The sequence below is a fragment of the Wyeomyia smithii genome, chromosome 2 (assembly GCF_029784165.1).
Source record: "Wyeomyia smithii strain HCP4-BCI-WySm-NY-G18 chromosome 2, ASM2978416v1, whole genome shotgun sequence".
Taxonomy (NCBI): domain Eukaryota; kingdom Metazoa; phylum Arthropoda; class Insecta; order Diptera; family Culicidae; genus Wyeomyia; species Wyeomyia smithii.
In genome coordinates this window covers 223253161-223271369 of record NC_073695.1, presented here as the reverse complement: position 1 = coordinate 223271369, position 18209 = coordinate 223253161, and the positions used below count along the sequence as shown (strand labels likewise).

General features: G+C 36.0%; 1 protein-coding gene across 4 annotated transcripts in view; it reads right to left on the bottom strand.

The window, feature by feature from the left end:
• LOC129723330 (phospholipase B1, membrane-associated-like) overlaps nt 1-17389 on the bottom strand; it is a 40431-nt gene extending 23042 nt beyond the window's left edge. The window contains exon 1 of one of the 4 annotated variants that reach the window (XM_055677505.1): nt 16846-17389. The gene's annotated coding sequence lies outside the window, so the exon portion shown is untranslated. The remainder of the gene's footprint in view (nt 1-16845) is intronic. The other 3 variants (XM_055677504.1, XM_055677506.1, XM_055677507.1) reach the window with 3 other exon arrangements.
• Between the last annotated feature and the right edge of the window lie 820 nt (nt 17390-18209).

Here is an 18209-nt window from a genome sequence, read left to right as displayed (position 1 = left end):
ACCAATGGCAGCGTATAGCGACGTGACAACACGTGAGCCGTCTAGTTTTGAGTGTTGAATCAGCTTTTCACTGTTTATTTTATCACAAGGAATATTTATATATATATATATATAGTGTGAATACACTGTCAGTGATAACGCAAAGATATGATCGGCATCTTATCCGATACTAAAATGAATAACAAATTGTCCTTTTCAAGATGAAATAAAAACTCGATTGAAGAGTTAATATTTTCTAATGAGTTCATTCACATTTTTAAATTTGTAAAAGTTATAAATTTTACTTTATCTCCGTGTCTCAGAACGAACTGAATTATCTTTTCGTTCAGTCAAGAGCACGACATCCAAAAAAATCTCATCTCAAAATTTAAAAATTGTCAAGCCCCAACCATGACAAGCAACTTACTATATTATTGAAAATGGTCAATCCTTGTTGAAGCGCAAAGCTCGATTGATCTGATTAGTCAACGTTTATTTACTAGAAAAAATGACTGACACGCAAGCAGCCGGGTTATCTTTCTTGTAAAAGTATTCTACCTAAACCTTGCGGTCGTGGCTTTGCACACAACTCTGCTGTTATATTCATACTATTCCGTAAGTTTCTAACCGATTAAAAGTTAGTTCAACACCGAATTCCAAGAGAAAAGCTAATTATAGTCGTAGGATAGTAGTGCAAAAGGGTGACATTGGAAGACTAGTTTTTATTTCAACAAAATAAACAAACTTACGAACTCGAATATTTTGAATATTAAATTGAAAAAAAAAATTGAAACAAACTGAGTTGCAATTTTTATTCAAGCCAATTAATAAGCCGACATGTTGAAGATGCAAAATACAAGAGCCCGGAATTCAAAACATATGACAAATTACTAAAAAAATTAAACAATATTCGAATGATAATAAAGACGGTAACAATAATAACTCACCAGGGCGCTAATGATACAATTTAAATCAAAGACAAGTTTTTTTAAATCATCAGAGCAATAGCGCTCATTGTTGGTTTAAAAGAAAGTGAACTCAAATTGATTAAAATGCCTTTTTACTTAACATTTTTAAGTCATCATCTGGATGGTATTTTTTTTTCATGCATTTTCTAATAATTTTCAAATAAATATATTCCTTTTGAGTACAAAAGTTTTCGATATAGAGAACATTTTCTAAAAAATCTCTTAATAGCAAATCCCATCTTTAAACAAAAATGTTTACCAAAAAATCTAGCTTTCTTTTTTTTCTACAATCAAATGTGGTTTATTTGAGAGCAAGAAACTAGACAGATTTTGGATGTTTTAAAAGAACAATCTCAAGGATTGTATGCCAAGCCACGACCACAAGGTTGACGTTGAACTACATATGATTGTTTGTTGCATTACTTTTATTGAGTACTAGCTGACCCGGCAAACTTCGTCTCGCCTATTTTAGTGTTCAATTTAATAATTTCAAACATTTTAAATTCATTGATTCCTTGCGATTTGTTCATATCATTTGAAATGATTGGTTTTATCGGAATGACAACATCCTCGACTTTTGGCTTTTGTACATCACCTCTATTCCGGAAATATATTGAATGCATTTCAGTTATTTTCCTTTTTTTAGAAACTGAAAGTAGTCATCTTCGAATTCAAAATGGTGTCCAGGGTCAATGCCTGGCTTCTATACATCATTTCGATTACGGAAATATCCATATGTAGTAGTATTCGGTTATTTTCGGCTGTTTCCCAGAAGTTGCCATTTATCAATTCAAACTGGTGTCTGAGGTCAATTTTTAGCTACTTGCATCATTCTGGATCCGGTGATACACATGTTGGGTGGTATTTGGTCACTTCAGGCTATTTTTCAGAAACCGTAAGTCGCCATCTTGGATTTTAAAATGGCATTAGGAGACAATTTCTGGCCTTTGAGCGTCAATATGGTTAAAGAAACACTCATATTGGGTGGCATTGGTCGATTTCGGTTGTTTTCCAGACACCGGAAGTCGCCATCTTATAATTCAAAATGTTGTCTGAGGTCGATTTGTGGCTTCAGTGCATCATAACTATTCCGGAAATACTCATATTGGGTGGTATTTGGTCATTTGCCGCTGGTTTTCAGAAACCGGAAGTCGCCATCTTGGAATTCAAAATGGCATTAGGAGACAATTTTCGGCCTCTGAACGTCATGCTGATTAAAGAAACACTCACATTGGGTGATATTTGGTCATTTTCGGCTGTTTTCCAGACACCGGAAGTCGCCATCTTATAATTAAAAATGTTGTCTGAGGTCGATTTTTGGCTTCAGTGCATTATAACAATTCCAGAAATACCCAATTGGGTGATATTTGTTCATTTGCCGCTGTTTTTCAGAAACCGGAAGTGACCATCTTGGATTTAAAATGGCATTAGGAGACAATTTTTGGCCTCTGAGCGTCAATCTGGTTGCAGAAACACTCATATTGGGTGGTATTTTGTCATTTTCGGCTGTTTTCTAGACACCGAAAGTCGCCATCTCACAATTCAAAATGTTATATGAGGTCGTTTTGTGGCTTCAGTGCATCATAAAAATCCCGGAAATACCCATATTGGGTGGGATTTGGTCATTTGCCGCTGGTTTCAGAAACCGGAAGTCGCCATCTTGGATTTTAAAATGGCATTAGGAGACGACTCCTGGCCTTTGAGCGTCATTCTGGTTGAAGAAACACTCATATTGGGTGAAATTAGGTCATCTTCGGCTGTTTTACATACACCAAAAGTCGCCATCTTACAATTCAAAATGTTGTCTGAGGTCGATTTGTGGCTTCAGTGCATCATAACAATTCCGGAAATACCCATATTGGGTGGTATTTGATCATTCGCCGCTGTTTTTCAGAAACTGGAAGTCGCCATCTTGGATTTCAAAATGGCATTAGAGGACAGTTTTTGGCCTCTGAGTGTCATTCTGGTTAAAGAAACACTCATATTGGATGGTATTTGGTCATTTTCGGCTGTTTTCCAGACACCAGAAGTCGCCATCTCACAATTCAAAATGTTGTCTGTGCTTCAGTGCGTCATAACAATTCCGGAAATACCCATATTGGGTGGTATCTGGTCATTTGCCGCTGTTTTTCAAAAACCGGAAACCCTTCCAGGAGAGGGAGGGGTTGTATTGGACCTCTCCCTTGTTGAAGAGGGAGGGGTGTCAAATCATTGTCGATATATTTGTTACCCCTAAAAACATCCACCTACCCAATTTGGTTCTATTTACTTGGTTAGTTCTCTAGATATGCAGGAATTTGAGTTTCATTTGTTTCCCTTCCAGAAGAGGGAGGGGTGTCGAACTAATATGGACATATTTGTCACTCCTAAAAACATCCACATGCCAAATTTGGTTTCATTTGCTTGGTTAGTTTTTGAGATGTGCAGAAATTTGTGTTTCATTTGTATGGGGTCCCTCCCTTACAGAAAAGGGAGGGATCTCAAACTATCATGAAAACCTTTCTCGGCCCCTAAAACTCCTACATCCAAATTTTCACGTCGATCGGTTCGGTAGTTTCCGAGCCTATATGGATCAGACAGACAGACAGACCGACAGACAGACCGAAAGACAGACCGGACTGCATTTTTATAGGTATAGAATTTGTTTATATGACGACTGAAACGGTTAGTTTGATGGGTTTATCGGCTTAATCAGTCCGTGTATACTAGCACCAACACACCTCACAATAGAACGATTATCCTTTCTACTCCTTGAAAAAGGTGAAATAAAGTCACCGAAACTGTCGGAATAAGAAAAAAACAAATCGTTTTTGCTAGTATACACGGACTGATTAAGCCGATAAACCCATCAAACTATAGGTATAGATGTTTAAAATTTTTTGCAAAAGAATTGTTGAAGTGCTACCGAATTTTAGTTTGCACATACATCACTGAACAGGAATGAAACAAACATTAAACAACGCAAACAAGTTTCAACAGTCAACATTTCATTTTTAATTCCAGCGTAAAACGAACAAATATTAAATACCCCGACAGAGGAGATTAAAGCATTTTTATGATAACACAGTTAAAGGCTGTTTCCACACTGAGAATTTGACGACCCATATACTTTGAAAGCCAGCTATCTAAAACGTTTGTGTGTTGTCTGTGTTACCTGTCTGTGTGTGTAACCTACCTACTACTGATGCTACTCGCTACTGCACAAGGGCAGCTTTTACTATCCGCTGTCACAGCTGCTGCTGTTAAGTAAGGATTGTTGTAGTCGCTGTCTAGAACTAATATGAGCAGTTTCGGTTAAAACAGGCTCTCATATAAGCCAAATAGTACATTCAGTACAAATAGTACAAATTCGTTTTGGCAAGAATTGAATATTACAAATATAAAATAGTTCGAGAAATAAAATTACAATTTTCTGCATTTGGAATAAGTCTTAAAAAAATTTCCAGTCTATTGCCGCAAGAACGAAGGAAATCCATCCAAAACTAACCGATTCATTAGCATTTGAAATTGGACATATTTTTCACTTTTTCCGATTTTAGATTTTACATCCCTATGTAGCCGAACTTTCTGAGAAACGTAGTTCTACGTCTAAAAGATGAAAGTAGAACAGCTGAAGTGGCCTCCATTATCTCGAAATAAATTGCTGTCGCACATTTCCAAATGTTTCCAACGTCTGAATGAATTCGGTAAAATTTTGATTGATGTTCTTTTGAAAATCTGCCTAATAAATTTTGAATAGATTTGAATTCTTATTGAGCCAACACTTCAACACGTTGATTGTGTCTGGCTTTAAACCAGAAGCATTCAAAAGAGTTGAAAAAAAAAGCAATTTTTAAGGTTGATTTTATGTAAATTTAGAAAACATTTCTGAACACTGGTTTGTTTATTTTCACCAACATTTGGAACGATTCATTGATTATTTTTAACTGGTACTCAAATTTATTGTATTTATTATAATTTCGTTATTATTATTTCATCGTGTTTGAAGTTAACCAAGAGTCACTCTTTTTTATTTGTGAGTTGAGCGATTCTAAGTAGTATGTGGATAATACAAGGTTTTTGCCGGATATGGGAAATCATTACCTGCGTGTTGAAACGAGTAGTGGGTGAAGAGTACAAAGCGTGACGGATAAAGATTTGCATCGTCATGTATCTTCCGGCATTTTAATTTGTGTCTTCCGAGTATTTCGTTTCGATGAAAAATGTTTATGATTATAAACTCGAATTCGGTTTTCACAATTCCACATTCACAAACGTTCTCAAACAAAAATTCTGAAATACGGGCGTGGAGTTTTAAAATATAAAATTAACTTATAGTACGCTTAAAATTTTTCGTGAATCCCATTTTTTGAGGCATCGAGAAAACATTCTTGAACTTCGTTTCGAACCGATCTATTTCTATGTTTCGAATGAATCTTTCCAGTACCAGTATAACTGTCGAGAAACGATCCAAAACCGATCTTTAGATCCCAATCCTACCAATTAAAAACTATAGAGTATATTATTGATTTTTTTTTCACAATCTGGAAATGTATCAACTAGACAATGGATCACAATGGATGCATTGGACGGGGTTGAAATTTATAGGCCGGGTTAACTTTCAATCATATCATTTGAAGGCGGTTGAAAAGCAGAAAAGAATTAATCTTAAGCAAATCCAAACTTTTTATATTAATACATGAATACGTTGAAAAGAGTTATAATTTGAGCTAGATCTATATTTAATCAAAAATTTATCATATCATATAAACGTATAAAATGCTATGAATACGAAGAAAACGGAAAATGTTCCCTTCCTGGTAACTGGTAACACTTTAAGCAGGTGAATCCGTATAGCATCAATGGACAGCTCGACTTCGACTTCCACGTTGATAAGAGCATAAGGAATATTGAACCATATTAAGGTGAATCGGGATGCGATCACTATCATCCGAATTTTGCAAGCTAATTTCCTCTTTAAGTATAAAAACTACATGCCTGAAACTTTGATCGATTATTTGCACTTCCAGCGTATGCTTAGGATAGCAGTTCAAGTGCTGTTTATTTAGTGGAAGCAGAGATTTTTACGCTCAAAATCGTAAAGTGAAGGACTGTGAACCACAAAGATGCATGAAAAAAGCCACTCAACGTCTAAAAAATTTATTGATCTTTGATTTTAGATGTGTATAACAAGATAAAATGATTTAAATAAATTTTGACGTAGAATTACGTCTTACAGCAACAAATATAGTGCGCAAATTCGTGAACCGAAAACACAGAGTGTTTCACGAAACTTATCCACTTTGAAATGCTTAAAACTCAGTCAGACTTCAACGAATTTCCTCAATTCTTACAGCAATTGAAAATTGTGATTTTGTGATGCTATCTATTGAACCATTGAAAAATATAGAACCTTGTTGAACGCCTGTTTCGACCAATTAGAACTGAAACAAGGCCTTCTTCCTCAGCACAGCCGACGCTGTGTAAGCATGCAAAAAATTTGATTTTATAATCGATTTATTGTTGTCTTACTCACTCTAGTCTACAGAGACACACCTACCGAAAGTTCAACTCTCAGTAGTCACGGATAAAAGCTCCAGCTTGCAGAAATTCAGTCTTCGTCATATAAACGATTACAGCAGCAAGAGGACGGTTGACTCTTACCGGAAATTGACTCGACTCGCAGCTGACTTTGGCGCAGCAATGCTGAGCAGGCGTTTTACTCGATCTCAGCATTTCACAGCAGACGGCCCAACTGGCGAATCGCAGCTCGGGCTCGGCACAGCATTGCTGAACATGTCCAGGCATATTAGTAATTATGTCTGAATCTGTCGCGTCGCGTTTGCTTTCAGCCATTTGGCCAATGCAAAAAGCTGTGAGTGTACCGGTAGCCTGTATATCTTGCATGCCTTGCGTCTGGAGCGAAGAATTATAAGAGAACTTGAATCATTCCGTGTCATCTGTTAATGGCAATCTCAAATTAACACTTCTATTTAAGGTAACCTATTAATAAATGAAAAACGAGAGTTGAAAGAGAATTATCACTGAAATTAACCGCTTCACACCATCAAATTGGGTAACCCCAATCGAGGGTGTTTTCAAACTTATTGCAAAAAATGTATCGATATAAGATAGGCTGTCGTAATTCTAAGTTAACCTTGCAGTTGTGTCTCTTAAACAACCTATCCAACTTTTTTAAAGATTTCTCTACATAAGAAATTGTCATTTAATTATAATTTTCATCAGAAAATTTTCTCCATTTGTCTAAGTAGTGGTATGTTCTATCTCCCAGGCGGCCTCGAGGTACGACGGACAGTGCAACGTTCCATAGACAAAAATTTTTATTTTTAAAATTTTTCTTAGTTTTCAAATAATTTTTTTAATATACTTTTATTTTTTAACATTCTTTTACTTTCATGTTAAAATCAAAGTGGCAACGGTAGAGGCATGTAACTACTGCATTTCACATGTTACTATTGAGACATAACGTAGCGCATTTGGAAGTTGAAGGCTTCTTAGTCATGTTTATTTATGCTTAGAGAAAAAAGACACTTTCGATTTAAAATCGATTGTCAAAAAAGTACCCCAAAGTACCTCTCTGAATTTCACTTTTTCCTCTTATTTGGAATGTCCTGATTGCCATTGCTCAAGTTTGCTTTTTAAACCGAAATTCGCGTTTGCAAATGATACCTCTTGAACCAAAAGCGAGAAATTTGTCGTTATTATGTCCCTTACTTTTATGTATAACACGTAATTTATGGGCGAAACACATAAAAGATTCCTGGATTAACAATGTCTAAATGTTTTGCAACAGTAAACCGTAAATAAACACAATTAAAAGAGAATTAAATAAAAAAATCATAAAAACTGAATGTGATGGCGTTTAGGTCACTTCTTCATCGCCTAGAAATTATTTTAATATGCTTTTCAAGCCTTTTATCTCGAAATGGATAATATTCTTGGAAAACTATCATTCTATGCTTCTGTACAAAAAAAACGGCGTTTGAGACATTTTTGCGATGACGAATTTGACATGCGTCAATTGTGCAAATAGTAGCTCTCATTGGTACTAAACATTTTTCGTGTCACACCAATTAACACCAAAAATAAACTAGAATGGCTGATTTGATTTTTGTCCCGCGTTTCCATACATTCAACGCACTGTGCGACGCTGACCTAACAAGCCAGTCGTCGTGACTTCGAATCTCGGCTCGGGAAAGAGTGTCAGTGGGATCGTAGCGCTAGCCACGCAATTTTCCTGTACACTAAATCAGTTGGCTGCGAAGTCTGTGTATAAATTAAACAGAAGGTCGAGTTCCGAATCGTAATGTAGCACCAAGGCTTTGCTTTTTGTGTACTTCCACCAGAATATTATAAAAGAGTGGTAGTTGAGCGTGGTATCTTAGTACCCTGATAACAGTAGCAGTGACATATGTCATCCTAGGGACCGTTCATACACTACATTACGTTCTTGGAAAAAGGGGTTTGAAAGCTGTTAGGTAAAATTTTGCGTGACGTAATAGATAAATGTACGGGTTCTAGAGTCTTTCTTTTCTCTCAAGGGACATCCATAAAGTACACTCATTTCTCACCGACCCGACCAGTTGTTGGCAGCATTCTAATGGAATTCAATGAAACTTTGTGGATGTGTATATACCAACATTGTATACTTTTTTTTGATTTATCTGGACTAACAACTCAGAAAGGTTGAAGGCTCTTTTATAAATAGATAAATCTGAATAATAAAAAGAGATAGAGAAAAGTTGTCAAAGATCTACAGTGGCTCATAGGACATTATCTGAACTTTTATTTAACAATATTGAAAACATTCGTAACCGCTCCTACATTCATATCAGTACCTATATTCATCTCATCACGCCTTTTTGATCAATTTATCGTCAAATTTTACCATATTTTCAACGTAAAACTTACAGCCATTTGAGAAAATCGAGAAGCAAATAGAAATATTTTCAAAAATTTGTAGAATTTTGACGGTAAATTGGACAAATGAGAGAAATAAGATGAATATAGGTGCATCAAGCTGTTGAGATGGATAATGGAGCGATTACCCTACTTGAGAATCTACACGGGGAATATTTACCGATCGATGAAAGCAAAAAAAAACATGTTGCTCTAGAGCGCTAGATAGTTTTTACTTTTTAACCATTCCTGTGAATTCTAGAGCCCCTAGTGTATGCAGAAGTGCTCACCTGGTTCGTCGCTTCTACGCTGGCTTACGGGAAAACTCATTCAAGTCTCTGATGAAGTTACCTTCACTAGGGGCCCGAAATGGTTAGAAGGCATAAATTTTTTAGGGCAACTGTTTTTAGCTCTAGCGCTTAAACTTAAAAGTTGCAGCGTCAGAACATGGGAATTATTTTATTGCGAATTAGAGAAAATGAATGCCAAACAAAAATAAAACGAGTTTGCTGCTTGTTCAGAAGATGCCAAAAAAGGTTTCCAAAGTAATGGATGTCATTTGGACATGGTTAATCGCATCAACAAGTTTCTAGAAGGTGGTCATGAGCAGCGGAGCCCGAAAAGTGCAGCACGGTACGTTCAGTCAGGAATCTTGCTAAAAAATCTAAGAAAGGTAATAGAAACAATTCTATTGACCGATGAAAAGCTGTTCAGCATCGATGCTGTGGGGCGTTGCCGTTGAAGATGTCATTGAGATAAACGGAGGACACATAGAGTACATTTATTTAAAAGGATTTAATAAAGATAATTCAACTCGAAAATTTTGATATTATTGCTTAAAGTAGTTTTTTCCTGCCGTACTTTGTTACTCTTATGATTACCGTACGTCCATGAGATGCATGGGAGTTCAAAAGCAAACAACGTGACAAATGCTGGACATGAAAAAGTTTTTGCTAAAGGTTTTTTTTTCCTAATAAGAATATATATCTAGAACTCTGCCTAAAAAACTTCTTCCAAAAACACTGATATGTTCGAATTTTTCGAAATCACTTTTGTTTTTAAAATAAAATTTTATCCAGTGTAGAATCTCAAATTTAAAATTTTTAAGTAAAACTTCAAACGATTATCTAGAAGTCAGCCATTGATAACTTTTCGCTTCTTTTCATCCTTATTAGATTTATAAAAAAAAAGGTTGAAAAACTTAAGGCTTTTTTGCATGTTAGTTCAAATAAACTTAAAAAAATATGCAGAACTTGATTTAGTAAGACTTGCGCACAAAGTTTCGTTGAATTCTAAGACGGTGCTACCAGCCCCTCAGTCGATTTGGTATGAAGTGCGTCATTTAATTTTATTAAAACAAATGAATAAAAATATCTAGATACTAAATACACAAAAGAAAACCTGACACATTGAAAAGTTTACTACTCCTTTTTTCTTTGCTTTTTTTGACAGCATGGATTAGTTTTTATCATACTTTCCTACTGTAAATTTCATTAAAGAAACTAACGCGAATTTGAATAGAGCTCTCAAAATAAGCTGTAAAAAGTTGCCTTTCAATCTCTATTGTCGCCCAGCAATTTTTTTTTTTCGTTAATATTTGGTTTTTTTTTGTCAACGGGTAAAGCTAACACTATATTCATCACATTTAATTTCAATGTAATGAATTGAAAATAAATATATTTCATTACGCCTCTGTTTAGAGTATAAGTATAAGTCAGGATTACCCTGATGTTACAACATTGTCTTCTTCAAGTCGACTTTCTACTAATGGTGTCATTCCTGTAACGCGTTTACATGTATGGGAAATGTTTTTTGCACGGATTCACAAAAAGAGAGAGAAATATTTGAACATTACTTTTAGATTTATCACAGAACACGTTTTCCGCTTTTTATATGCTCCCTCCAGTGCAAGGAAACTAGGAATATCCGGAGATGAGGAATTGTATATCTTTAGAAAGAATGGTAGAGTTTTCTTTGGCAGCAATAAAACCAGAATAAGTGTAAGCTGAAATGCATTTTTGGTTGAAACACAATAAATAAATAATATCATTCATGCGAACGGGGAACTTCTAATTGTCTTGAGTTCCTAGGCAGTAAAGCAGTAAAGCAAATTAAACTGATTCCGGCCGACATGGGACTTGGCGATTTAATATCGGTTGAGGTTCAAACTACATGTTTTTGTAAGATTTGGACCACTGTGACCATTATTTTGATCTTTTGTGGTATCTTGTGTGGTTCAAACTACATATTAATTTATCAATCTGTTTATATAAAAAAACAAGTTTTGTCTGTATATTTGTATTAATTTTTCAGCATAATTCTTGAATGTATGAACCGATATCCACCAAACTTGGCAAACAAGTTCCTTTCGCACAGAAGGTGGTCATAAATGCACTGAAAAGGGGGAGAAGTAACCTCCCTACCCTAATTCACAATGAAGTCAATGTTTTTGGAGCATAATGGGAATACATTGATTAAGCTCGTTAATTTTCATTCCCTCGGAGACCATACGTTATATATCCAGAGACCGGATGATGTTGACGTTTTGAATCCAAGATAATGATTCCCGGTTTGTGGAAGTTCGGATAAACTCTCCAATATGCAATATGATATTCGAAACTTTAAACAATGATCAAGATTTATATGTATGGTGAAACATACCAGAACTTTTGAATGCCCGAATCGATTTCTATCAAACTTGGCATACGTGTTCTTTGTACAACACAGGTGGTCAAAGAAATATTGGAAAAAGGAAGGAGAGCTGCGTAGCCGCAAGGTTACAGAGTCCGCTTTGTCAAGTGGATGGTCGTGAGTTCGAATCTTAGTAGAATCAGGCCATTCGATGACAAAAAAGGACTTCAAGCATGGGTTTATTCTCAAGCTCCCCACCAGTTAACCTTCCTTTACGCTGAAATCTACAATACCTTTGCGTGACTTCCTCTTAACAAAAATAAGTCCCTCTTATCATTAAAACTGGCCAGAAGGACGCACAACGAAACTTCTCCATGGAATTATAATTGGCGATATTTGGCAAGAGGAACGAGGTTCGGTATAGAAGAACAGTAAGCGTGTAAAAAGGAAGGGTAGCACATTACACACAACCACTGATAAAAAAATAATAATAAGCAATGCCACTTTTCAATAGCGGTATTGCTAATAATAGAAGTGCGAGATACAGCGGATACCCGGTCATATCTCACAATAGATCAACGATTCTGTTCGCAGTGATGAAGTCCATACAGGAAAAAAATTGGAAAAAGGAAGGGGTAACTACTGAAAAAGAAGGGAATCCTAGTTTATAAGGAAAAAAGATTTTTCATGTATTATTAGAATTTTTTAAAATCAAACTGTCTGGAGGTCAAATGCTGATGTCTAGAGGAACTTGATTTTCGACGCTATATTGAAATTAAAGATGGTGAAAAGCTTGGTAAAATCAAGGAAACTGTTCAAAAACCTTTTAATAATTCAATTTATGAAACTAGGATGACCCGGAATTGATGTTCGGCGACATTTTAAGTTTAGTTGGGCTGCTTCCGGTTTCAGGGAATCCGTGAAAATCAATTACATACTCCCTAGATATCGCATATTTTTTAACGGTATGACGTTCAGAGACCGATGTGTAATGATGTCTGGAGAGCTGGGTAAAATCAAGAAAAAGGCCTAAATACTTCTTATTTCTGGTACTTCCGCAACTGACATAACATCAAGAAACAGCAAATTGGCATTTTTTGACGCCATTTTGAAATCCAATTCGCAACTCTGCGTAACTGTTTTTAGACTTTCAAATGTCTGAACACTTTTTTATATTGATACTTCTAGAACTGGGACTATGCCCGGAAACTAAAAGTCATCATTATGAATACTAGATGGAAACTTCCAGTTTCCAGAAAGCTAAAAACGTTGAAATTTTCGTAAGTAGAATGATTCGTAGAGAATAAAAAATGATACCTAGGAATTAAAAGCGGAAGTGCAAACAAATTTGACACACCTTTTGTACCAAATACTTTGTTGAAAAACACCTAAATTAATCCACCTTGCGGTCAGACCAAGCCTTTCCCATTCAAATTTATTATTTGAAAAATAGATTTACATGAACGCTTCAATCCAATAAATGTGTGTTCACTTTTTTGATTTTAAAATAATGATGTAATAATGGAAGTATAAAATATGAAATTTGACGTAATGTAAATGCTCAAGAAATAGCGAAATAAAAGAAATGACTTTGAATTTCGAACAATTCAATCACGAGCGATACCAGGAACATTCAAATGGTACGATACCACATTTGAATTATATTGTGGCCACATATATTGATCAAAGCAGGTATAGTTTTAAATAGCCTTTGAATTTCTTCTCTGTTCATAACTTTTGAACCACATATCAAATTGTTATGAAGTTTGTTATTTATAAATTTGAGAGATGACTCGTTCCTATGACATTAGTTATGTTCAAATAAGTCATTTAATCATTGAGATAATAGAATTTCGTTGTTTTATTAACAATTTAATACATAACGGATGCTCAAGTTCGATTATAATCAAATAAAATGGGAACGTATAGAGCAGCCGAACTTTGAAACCACGTGTTAAATCATAATTCATCAGTAAACCCTTAACTAACCCGTTCATCTGATAATACTATTGATCAAATCGGTTGTGTAGTTACTGAGATAATGAAGTTTCGTGATTTTCACATTTCGGTACTTTACAGACGAAGTTACAGTTCGATTACAGTAAAATTCAATAGGGTGTTATGAGTCAGCTAGACCTTTCATTTGACACTAATTTCGTGAAAATCGGTTCAGCCATCACTGAGAAAAGTGATTAGTGAGTTTTTGTATTCTTCGGAATATGTTTCTTTTCATAGCTAGATTTCACATTTTTAAACATTACAGGCAAAGTAATAGTGCGATTGCAAAAAAATCAATAGGGTCTTATGGGGTAACTAGACCTTTCATATGACACTGATTTTGTGGAAATCGGTCCAGCCATCTCTGAGAAACATGAGTGAAATTAAACAGTCTTCAGAAGACGTTTTTTTTCATAACTTCTGAACCAAATGTTCAATCTATATAAAATTCATAAGTTAGGGGTTTTAAGATAGCCCGTTCATTTGGCCAATTTTATTGAAATCGGTTGTGTGGTTTCTGAGATATTGATGTTTCGTGATTTTTATATTTTGATGCATAACCTCTGAACTAAAAATCCGATTACGATGAAATTTTATAGGGTCTTATGGGGCAACCAGAACTTTTATTTGCGTATAATTTCATTAAAATCGGTCCAGCCATCTATGAGAAAAGTGAGTGAAAATAAAAATCTGCACATACACACACACACACACACACACACACACTCACACACAGACACACACACACACATACATACAGAAAATGCTCAGCTCGTCGAACTGAGTCGAGTGATATATGCCATTCTGTCCTTTGGAGCACTTTCATATCTTCGGTTTTGCAAGTGATTGCTATACCTTTCTAGGAGAAAGGCAAAAAGTTAAAAAAATTATTAATTAGGAGTAAAATATAATTATATAAATATAATTTCAATAAAATCGGTCCAGTCATCTCTGAGAAAAGTGAGTGAAAATAAAAATCTGCACATACACACACACACTCACACACACAGACACACACACACACACACACACACACACACACACACACACACACACACACACACACACACACACACACACACATACATACAGAAAATGCTCAGCTCGTCGAACTGAGTCGAGTGATATATGCCATTCTGTCCTTTGGAGCACTTTCATATCTTCGGTTTTGCAAGTGATTGCTATACCTTTCTAAAAGAAAGGCAAAAAGTTGAAAAAATTATTAATTAGGAGTAAAATATTCGTGCTGAAGAAATAGCGAAATAAAAGAAATGACTTTGAATTTCGTACACTTCTATCACGAGCAATACCGGGAACGTACGTATAGCACAATACCACATTTTAATTTTGTTGAGGCCATATGTTTTGATCAAAGCAGTTACAGTTTTAAATAGTCTTTGAAGTTCGTTTCTTTTCATAACTTTTGAACCACATATCAAATTGCTATGAAATTTCTTACTTGTGAGTTTAAGAGACAACCCGGGGGAACCTATAGGAAAGCCAAACTTTTCATTTGACACTAAGATTGTTGAATTTAGTCCAGCCACTTTTGGGAAAACGAGTGAATTTGAAAAGTCACCGAAACATGTTTATTTTCACAATTTTTGAACCACGTGTTTAATCACTTTAAAATTCATCAGTTAACCTTTAACTAGGCCGTTCATTTGATACCAATATTGTTCAAATCGGTTGTGTACTTTCTGAGATAATGAAGTTTCGTGATTTTTATATTTTGATACATTACAGACAAAGTAAAAGACCGATTACATTGAAATTCAATGGGGTGTTATGAGGCAGCTAGACCTTTCATTTGACACTAATTTCGTGAAAATCGGTTCAGCCATCTTTGAGAAAAGTGATTAGTGAGTTTTTGTATTCTTCGGAATATGTTTCTTTTCATAGCTAGATTTCACATTTTTAAACATAACAGGCAATGTAATAGTCCTATTGCAAAAAAAAACAATAGGGTCCTATGGGGTAATAAGACCTTCCAAATGATACTGATTTTGTGGAAATCGGTCCAGCCATCTCTGAGAAACATGAGTGAGATTAAACACTCCCCAGAACACGTTTCTTTAAATAACTTCTGAACCACACGTTCAATCTTAATGAAACTCAAAAGTTAAGGGTTTTTTAACTAGTTCGTTAATTTAAAACCAATTTTGTTAAAATCGGTGGAGTAGTTTCTGAGATAATGATGTTTCGTGATTTTCACACTTTTAAACATAACCTCTAAACTAAAAATCCGATTGCAATGAAATTTAATTGGGTCTTATGGGGCAACTAGACCTCTCATTTGCAAATGATTTCATGAAGGTCGGTTCAGCCATCTCTGAGAAAATCGAGTGAGATTGGGAGAGCGTTACATACACACACACATACACACACACACACACATACACACACACACACACATACACACACACATACAGAAAATGCTCAGCTCGTCCAACTAAGTCGATTGATATACGAGATTCGACCCTTTGGAGCACTTTTATACCTTTGGTTTCTCCAGTGATTGCTATACCTTTCTAGGAGAAAGGCAAAACGTTTCTATTTGAAGTGATTGTGAAATACTTAAAAACATCCAATCGAATTTTCGATCGATCGTTTATTTAACCGTTACCATTAAATGTATTAATAATTTGACAGCGGAGCGTTCAAACTAAGTCAGGAAAAGTAACTAGGCTATTATTAACTTAAAAATTGATCAAAAAATTACAAGAAAACTCATTTGAAATCAATCTATATAAAAGTGGAAGTGTATTTCGATGTGTGACCAATTCTCACTCTGTAAACTGGACCTGTTTCTGCCAAATTCGGCACAGGTATTTTTCAACATAAGAGAATGGTTATAAAAATGGTAAATCCTAGATATTTGGCTATTTCATCCGCCAAAAAACTCTAGATCACATATGGTTTCAATGTTAAATAAAAGCAAAAAAGAGTAAATCCAACTGAACCTGCCAAAAAACACCTACGCTCTACCGAATCAATACTTTATCCTGTCCCACTGTTTTTTTTTTTTTTTTTTTTTTTTTTTTTCATTGTACGTTACTATAAAAGGTGCTGAAATCAACTGAGACAAAAATAAAATTTGTATCAAAGCCACTTTCAGTCTCAGTAGAATGTCATTGAAAATTGCAACTTGGTGTGAAAAAGTTTCAAACTTGAATTAGTTACGCCCAGAAGATTATAATCCACAATGACATATCCCAGCCCAGGTAATCGATGTGTCCAATGTCCGAGTAACTGTTTCAGTGCACACTAATTCGACACAACACTGCCAATGGCAAACTATAATGGCTAAAGTGGTAGCAATAAAGTGGTAGCAAAACCAAAATAAAATCCGGCCAAGAACTTTGCTTACTCACTTGGACGTTCGAAAGTTTCCTCGCCGTCTACCAAGTTGCACTCACTTTTACTTCTCTAACTTTTTCATACACCTGCCCGATCGGCCTTGATTTTGAATAGACTAACATTGAACTTGTTCAGTAAATAAATTAGTTCGATCGTATGGCTTGTCACATCACCACCGCGGCACCGAGCTGGGCGGTCATTCGTAGCTAGCCTAGCTGTACATTAGGTAGGACGCTATGTACTCTCGAACCTCCAGGGCACCTGACCGCACAAGGCGGTCAAGATTTTCTTCTCCGGTGAACTGGTTTCGTTTCGGAAGGTTGTCAACAATTAAATGTGCCACAATCTATGAATACATCCGACAGTCCGTACTAACAATCAGTTGAAATATCGAAACACAATTGAGGATATTTTCACTTTCGTACAATGTTCGAGAACACTCTTCAGAATCACTTTCTTCCCCAAAACTTGAACCACTCTTCACGAAAACACCAATCCACGGAGCCACGAAGGAACAGCAGCTATTTCCGATCCGCACTAACCGGTGGCTGAAGCTGTTTTGTTCTGAGAACAAAACTAGCAGCAAAGTAGCAGCAGCAGCACTCGTAAACATCTGACTACCGATCGGAGCAATGGATGGAAGATCGGACAAAGTATGGTCACGATCTGCGGCGGATGGAGGACTTCTCATTTCCATCACTCCTTGCCGGCTTATTGCCTGCCTGCTGTTGGGTGGTGAAACAACATTACGACCCAGGTGCCGATTGAGTGAGTGGAAACGCATAGCAAACATTCGTTCACTGAAAGACGATTGAACTCGGATTTTAGGCAGCGGATGGAATGGTTAAAGTGGTGTCTACATTTGTTCGAACAGCTGCTTTGAAGAATGCATGTGTTGAGTATTTTGGACTACCCTGCTGCGGCACGGCAGAACCAAACCATAATTCGGCTCCGATGCAGATGATGCTCAATCGTAATTCTCACCAATGGAAATGTTGTTGGGAAATGCATTGTGCATAAATATACAGGCGGAGGTAGTGAAACATGATCGCGTTAAAGTTTCGGAAAGCAATTAGTGCTCGGTGGTTGATTATGAAAATTACTACCGATGATGGCGGTGCGGTAATGGATGTGTAGCATTGACGGGTTACTATAGAGCTCAAGTTTAAGCTCAAGGCCAGCGCAGATGCCATACAAGGTAAAACATAGTCTAGCCTTAATCTGTTACACCGAGATGTGCAGCCATTAACCGGGTGAATGATCGCCTAGGCTCGTGTAACAATCAAAGTGCGTGACAGGATTACGAATGGGTACTGTCAGAGTGATTTAGCGGGAAGCGTGTGCTGGTAAATTTACGAGCGCGTGAGTTACTGT